Source organism: Molossus molossus, unplaced genomic scaffold (genome assembly GCF_014108415.1).
Source record: "Molossus molossus isolate mMolMol1 unplaced genomic scaffold, mMolMol1.p scaffold_m16_p_9, whole genome shotgun sequence".
Taxonomy (NCBI): Eukaryota; Metazoa; Chordata; class Mammalia; order Chiroptera; family Molossidae; genus Molossus; species Molossus molossus.
The window spans coordinates 36,830,868-36,839,280 of record NW_023425403.1 but is presented as its reverse complement, the minus strand read 5'-3'; the positions used below and the strand labels follow the sequence as shown (position 1 = coordinate 36,839,280).

Genomic DNA, 8,413 nt, shown 5'->3' with positions numbered 1-8,413 from the left:
TTAACAAGGACATAGATTCCTTACAAGACGAACTAGATCACTTGGACTTCATTTATATTTACAAAACATTTCACCCCAAAGCTGCAGAATATACATTCTTCTTAAGTACACATGGAACATTCTCAAAGAAAGATAATATTTTAAGACACAAAGCAAGTCTCTACAAATTCAAGAATATTGAAATCATATCAAGCATCTTCTCAGATCACAGTGACATGAAACTAGAACTCAATTACAATCAAAACACACAAAAACGTTCAAACACTTGGAGGCTAAATAGCATGTCATTGAACAACAAATGGGTTACTAACAAGATCAAGGAAGGAATTAAAAACTTCCTGGAAAACAATGAAAATAAACACACAACAACACAAAATCTATGGGACACAGTGAAACAGTCAGAGGGAAGTTCATAGCACTACAGGCCTACCTCAAGACACAAAAAAAATTTCCTAATTGATTTTCAACTCTACAACTTAAAGAACTATAAAGTAAACTAAAACAAAAACCCAGAGCCAGTAGGAGGAAGGAAATAGTAAAGGTCAGAGCAGAAATAAACAACAGAAAGACTAAAAAAGCAATTCAAAAGATTAATGAAACAAAAAGCTAGTTCTTTGAAAAATAAACAAGATCGATGAACCTTTTGCCAGACTCACCAAGATACAAAAAGAGAGAAACCAAATAAAAAAAAAAAAAAAGCAGAAACAAAAGAGGAGAAGTAACAACTGACACCACAGAAATACAAAGGATCATCGAAACATGCAATGAACAATTATAGGTAATAACTTGGACAACCTAGGAGAAATGGACAAATTTCTAGAAACACACAGCCTCCCAAAACGGAACTAGGAAAAAATAGAAAACTTGAACAGACCAATAACAACAAAGGAAATTGAAGATGTAATTAAGAAACTCCCAGCAAACAAAAGCCCCTGCCCAGATGGCTTCACTGGGGAGTTTTACCGAACATTCAAAGAACATCTAATACCCATTCTACTCAAACGATTCCAAAAAAGTCCAAGAAGACAAAACACTTCCACTCTCATTTTATGAGGCCAGCATAATCCAAATTCCAAAACCAGAAAAAGACACTATAAAGAAAGAAAACTACAGGGCAATGTCCCTGATAAACACAGATGCCAAAATCCTTAACAAAATACTAGCAAATCAAATTCAGCAATACATCAAAAAATTATTCATCATGACCAACTGGGATTCATCCCAGGGATGCAAAGCTGGTACAATATTTGCAAATCAATAAATGTGATATACCACATAAAGAAAATGGAAAATAAAAACCATACGATCATATCAATAGATGCTGAAAAAGTATTTGACAAAATTCAGCACCCATTTCTGATAAAAATTCTCAGCAATGTGGAAACAGAGGGATCATATCTCAACATAATAAAAGCCATTTATGAAAAACCTACAGCCAACATCATACTCAATGGGCAAAAACTAAAAGCATTCCCCTTAAGAATGGGAACAAAAAGGAATGCCCACTTTTGCCACTCTTATTCAACATAGTACTAGAAGTCTTAGCCATGAAAATTAGACATGAAGAAAAAATAAAAGGGATCCAAATTGGAAAGGAGGTAGTGGAACTGTCATTATTGCAGATGGCATGATATTGTACATAGAAAATCCAAAGACTCCATCAAATATCTACTAGAGTTAATAAATGAATTTGGCAAAGAAACAGAATACAAAATTAATGTCAAGAAATTGATGGTATTCTTATACACCAATGATGAACTCACAGAAAGAAACTAAAAAACAATCCCATTTACCATCACAGAAAAAAAAATTAAGATACCTAGGAATAAATTTAACCAAAGAAGTAAAGGATCTCTTCACAGAAAACTATAGGTCATTGAAAAAAGAAATAGAGGAAGATATAAAAAAGTGGAAGCATGTACCTTGTTCATGGATTGGAAGAATTAACATCATTAAAATGTCCAAACTACCCAAAGCAATCTATAGATTCAATACAATCTCCATCAAAATACCAATGACATATTTCACGGAACTAGAACAAACACTCCAAAAGTTTATATGGAACCAAAAAAGACCCTGAATAGCCACAGCAATCTTGAAGAAAAAAGAACAAAGTAGGAGGGATCACATTACCAGATATCAGGTTATACTACAAAGCCACTGTAATCAAAACAGCCTGGTAATGGCACAAGAACAGTCATATAGATCAATGGAACAGAACAGAGAGCCCAGAAATTGACCCAAGACAATATGCCCAATTAATATTTGACAAAGATGGCAAGAGCATACAATGGAGTCAAGACAGTATCTTCAATAAATGATGTTGGGAAAATTGGACAGCTACATGCAAAAAAATAAAGCTAGACCACCAACTTACACCATACAGAAGAATAAACTCAAAATGGATAAAAGACTTAAATGCAACTTGTGCATTCATAAAAACTCTAGAAAAAAATTCAGGCAACAAAATCTCAGACATCATACACAGCAGAATTTTCACTGATACCACACCTAAGGCAAAAGAAACCAACAAAAAAGTGAACACATGGGACTACATCAAACTAAAAAACTTTCTGGATAGCAAAAGAAACAATCATCAAAATGGAAAGGGAATCCACCATATGGGAGACCATAATTGCCAATGATGCATCAGATAAGGGGTTAATTTCCAAAATATGTATAGTACTCATACAACTCAACAAAAGGAAGACAATGAACCCAATTAAAAAATGGGCAGAGAACCTAAATAGACACCTCTCCAAACAGGGCATCACTTCACACCTCTCAGAATGGCCGCCATCAACAAATCATCAAACAACAAGTGTTCGTGAGGGTGTGGAGAAAAGGGGACTCTAGTGCACTGCTGGTGGGAATGCAGACTGGTGCAGCCACTATGGAAAACAATATGGTGTTACCTCAAAAAATTAAAAATTGAACTGCCATTTGACCCAGTGATCCCACTTCTAGGAATATACCCTAAGAAACCCAAAACACCAATCAGAAACAATGTATGTACCCCCATGTTCATAGCAGCACTATTTACAATAGCGAAGATCTTGGAAAACCCAAGTGTCCATCAGTAGATAAGTAGATAAAAAAGCTGTGGTCCATGTACCCAATGGAATACTGTGCAGCTGTAAGAAAGAAAGATCTCTTATCATTTGAGATGACATGGAAGGAGCTGGAGAGTATTATGGTAAGTGAAACAAGTCAAGCAGAGAAAGACAAATATAACATGATCTCACTTATGTGTGGAATATAATGAACTAAACAAACTGATTAACAAAATTGACCCAGAGACATAGAGGTAGGGTATAGACTGATAAATCCCAGGAGAGGGGAGGTTGGGGGGAAGAGATGAACCACAGAACTAATATGCATATATGCATAACCAATGGACATAGACAACAAAGCTGGGGAAGGGGTGAGGGGGAATGGGGGAAAGGGTGTCAATGGGGAAAAAGGAGAAACATCTGTAACAAAAACAAATTAATAAAAATAATTTTTAAAAAATCTATAAGAAATAAATAAGTTCTTATTTTTATTTTGCTAAAATCAGGACAGCTAGGAAAATGTTAGAAATTTTAAAATACCTTAGAACATTATAGGTATTCAGTAAATATTTGCTAATATAGAAAAGTGATTTTACTCCAGAAATGCAATTATATGTCTTACATGGTTGATTACTATTAGATAATATGTGCTATTTTTGAGGAGCATGTCTTAGCCTTTTCGATTAGTACTATTTGACAGATATTTTAGACATAATGAGTGTTGCAAGTCACTTCATCTGCTTCGTTCAGTTTCCTCATTTCTGGAGTACACCTACAGAGATGTTATGGTGAGATAGTCATTGTGAAATGTATTGAGAAAATTTAAATATGAAGTAAATAAATATGACTTTTAAAATTAAACTATCAATTTTTAGATAATTATAAATTTTCATGCAATTATAACAACTAATAAAGGTAAATATCATGTATTTTTATCATTTTCCAAGAGAGCTAGAATCTTATAAATATATAGTACAATATTAAAACCAGGATATTAGCATTTATACCATCCACCAATCTTATTTATATTTCCTCTGAGTTACAAGTACTCGCGTGTGTGTGAGAGACTGTGTGTATGTGTTTATTCTGTGCAATTTCATCATGTTAGGTTAGATAAATGGAAAATTTTACAAATTTCTGTGATCTTGTCTGTGTCTCTTCACCTGTGCCATTCTCCCATTGATTTATTCTTTTCTTCAGCAGTTTATCAGTTCGGTGAACACTTTATCTTAAATGATTTAATGCTTTTTTTAAGAGTAATTTTGAATGGCTTGTGGTGAGAAATTTATGGTAGAGATGGAGTGTCCTCAACATGTACAGATAATTAAGCAAGACAGAGGCTAGAAATAAAACAAAATAATCCACAGAAACAAAGTTGCCAAAGAAGAAATTACTAGAAATTAGATAGTAAATTTTATCATTACATGAGAGAACATGAGATCTCAAAGAGAGAATTTTTAAAAAAGGAGAGTAAAACAACACTACTAGAAAAATATATTAAATATATAGATATAGATATACAGATATAGATGATATAGATACAGATATAGATATTTATTTATAGTTCTCACCTGAGGATATTCTTCCATTGATTTTCAGATAGAGTGGGAAGGAGGGAAGGAGAGAGAGAGAAACATCGATGTGAGAGAATACACATCGATTGGTTGCCTCCTGCATAACCCTGACTGGAGCTAGAGATCAAACCAAAATCGAGATACGTGCCCTTGACCAGAATTGAACCCATGACTCTTTGGTCTGGAGGCCAGTGCTCGAATCACTGAGCCAAACCGGTGAGGGCTAAACTGATCAATATTTTTAAAATATGATTTTATTAATTTTTTAGGGGAGAGGAAGGGAGAGAGAGATAAAAACATTGATGTGAGAGAGAGACAGAAACACATCTATCGGCTGCCTCCTGCACGCCCCCTACTGGGGATCGAGCCCACAGCCCCGGCATGTGCCCTGACTGGAAATTGAACCAGGACCTCTCAGTCCGTGGGACATTGCTCAATCCCCTAAGCCACACTGGCTGGGCTAAATTGATACATTTTTAATGCCTTGTACTTGTCTATTAGTCTATAATAATGAACTAATTCAAATAAATATAATATCTACTAAGTATCTATTATGTAAATCCATAGGCAATGCAGATAATGTAAAATCTAATATTATTTTTAAGGTATTTACAATATAAAAAGAAAAAAAAGAAATGCATGTGTGTGCACAAGCGTTAGAATGAACGATGTAGACAATACATAGACAAGGAATCCAGAGTCAGCAGTGAGCTGTAAAGCTAAGTGATATTCCGCCACAGACATAGGAAATTAATTATACTTTGGTGGTAGTGGATTGCTGGAGAGAAAGAGCCCAGGGTGTGAATGAGAAAAAAAAGCTGACTTGCAGAAAGGTGGGTTGACTGAGTGAGGATTTATATTAGGGAGTATGAGGAGATACTATCCGACTGATAAAGTCTGGGGCCATATTATAGTAAGCCAGAAGACAAGTGTGAGATGCTGTGATGTGAAATCTCAGACCCAAGATCAACACATCAAACTGGGTGAGATGGCACACACTTCTTTTGTTCCTTTCGTTCTATGAGACGCTGTAAGGTTTACAATCACCAGGCATAAATGAGCATGCTTGTCGTCAACTCTCGGGGTTTTTAATCAAATCTTACCCAAAGAATATTTTATTTTTACAGTTATATTTTGGCCAGTAATCCAAACAGTCCATGAACACAGAGAATGTGGGTATAACTGATAAAACTGCGTGTACAGATACTGCTAAATTGCTCTGTAATCAGGGTCTGATTGGGTCTGATTATGAAAGCTCTCTTTAATGAATACAAATGCTTGCTAGGCTGTTAAAATTCCTTCTTATATTATTATGAATTCACTATATAATATTTCTGTGTGAGGTACTGAAAAGCTTCATCTATTTTGAGTCTCGCATGCATGAAGGTTCAGTTAAATAATGTTAAAAATAAAAGATATTAATGGACTGTTAAGGTTATCTTTAAAAGTAATTAACTAGTCATCTGGGGCATCGGTATAAAAACAATTGGTCATAATTATAAAAGTATCAAATATCTCTTACCAAATACCTCATGCAGCTTATTTATGCATATGTAGGTCAAATACTTTCCCACAAATAAAAGGTGAGAGTATTAATGCCGCTGAATTTCCTTTTTATTTAAAGAAGAATTGTACTTTATTTAGAATCTTCTTTCTAGCACATAAACTGTAGGTTAGGACACAGAATATGTGGTAATAAATCAAATGAATATATGTATGGGTGTACGGTCCTTAAGGTTGTACACCTGGGGATTCAACTTGCTATTTCTCCAAAGGAGAAGCTCAGAAAGCTTGGCTCTTTTTAAAAAGTAAAAAGAAAGGTAATTCTTAATACATCTTTATTATAACTGACTTTATATTTACAAATTTAATGTACTGCCCTTTCTATAAAGTTTACCCATCCTGTTAGTCCAGGATTCCCATCTTCTCTGGCTTTTGAGAAATTCTCTCTCTCTCAAATTTTTCATCCTCAATCTCTAGTATATTCACTGCAGGGTGCATTCATCTCTGCCTTCAAACGTGCATACATCTTCCGTGTCTTAATTCTACCACCCAGGTTCTATCCACACTTGTAATCCATACCCTAATGCTTGTTTTTCACATTGTTCTGGATCACTGCTCTAAATTAGAACTTGTTTTTCTGTAATTAATATAATAACATCTAAAATATAAGTTGTTTAAATACTAAACAGGATAAAGCACTTAGCCCAGTCCCTGACAGGCAGAGGGAGCAGGCTGTCAGCTGTGTGTCTAGGGTGGGGTGGGGTGGGGTGGCTGGGAATGTGTGGAGGGATTGAGCAAAAAAGAAAAAAAAGAGAGAACTCATGGACACAGGCAACGGAGTGATGATTGCCAGGGGGAGGGGTGGGGAGGAAGGGTGAGGTTACAATGGAGACTTGACATGGGGTGGTGAGCACACAATACAGCATACAGGTGATGTGTTGTGGAATTGAGCACCTGAATCCTGTACAATTTTGTTAATCATTGTTACCCCCAAAAATATAATAAAAGGGGGGGATAAAATATTTAAGAAAGGATTCGTTGTATTTTAGTTTTCTTCTTTTCCTTTACTTTCCATTCAGTGTCCAGAGATTGCTACCATATGTCCAAAGCTATTGCATCAATTTTCTCACCATCAGTTTTGAATCTGTTTCACTATTCCATGCTCTATAAAAATGCCTTTTCACAAATCACCAGTGACCTGCATACAGTCCCAGCCCATCTGTGCTAATTCTCCTTTCCCTGAGCTTTCACATTCAATTCTCACTCAATTATTGTCTCTTTCTTGAGAAGCTATTCTGCCTTGGTTTTTCCTGACTCTGTTTTTTTTTTTTTTTTCTGACTCTATATTCTTTCTCTGTTCTTACTCTCTCTAGAGAATGCACTGAGTAAACACAATTTTGTAAAGTGTTGTACGAGTTACAAAGAAATTAAAAATAATTCTGCAATTTTCTTGAATTATTTTACTTCTGCACTTGATCTTAGCCAAAAGGCCGAGAAGCGATGAATTATTTTACTTCTGTAACTTAACTTTATATATCTGTAAAATGGGTTGGTTCAGTATTATTCAGATCTAAAATAATGTTGAAGAAATAGTGAGTTACAGAGAACACTTTCAATTTAATGATTGTCATTCAACTGTCATATAATTTATTTAGAGAAATAGAGCATGCCCTAGGACACTTGACTAAGATTATGTAGACTGTATAAAATGTGAAACTATTCATGCTGTTGTGAAGTAGAAATAGTTTTCTTATCACGACATTGCCTATTTTCCCTGCAAGAATCCTTCATGTGATTCTTTGGACCATCACTCGGGCAGTGTATATTTATTCATGAAATAATAGATAAACTACATGTCCTCTTCCTTGATTTTCTTCCAGTTCCAACTTTCTCTTTAATTGGTATCATCAGCGTTACTTTCCTAGTTTATTAGTTATAAATAGTCATAAATGCCAATGGACTCAATCTACCTTTACATATTTTCACTCAAAATCTATTATGTACAAGTTTCCATAAAGATACAATTTGATTGATTTAAAATTATTAATAACACTTGTATGAGTGGTTCTAAGCTTTAGCATACATGTAAAATTTCTGGAGAGTGTTAAAAATGCAGATTTCATTCCCTTCTGATTTGAAGCTTCCAAATCTATTTTTTTTCCCTAATAAGCAACTCAGGATCACCTTCAGCATTAGATTCTTGTTGTGTGATAAGGATGAACCAAATGCACTGCTTTAAACATGGGTTACTGTACTTAGCAATACATGAAAACAACTCTAACA

At 34.8% G+C, this 8,413-nt stretch overlaps 1 pseudogene; it reads right to left on the bottom strand.

Annotated features, from left to right (window-relative positions):
- Positions 1 to 7,475: 7,475 nt before the first annotated feature.
- On the bottom strand, positions 7,476 to 7,632 carry LOC118623139 (annotated as a pseudogene).
- Positions 7,633 to 8,413: the final 781 nt, after the last annotated feature.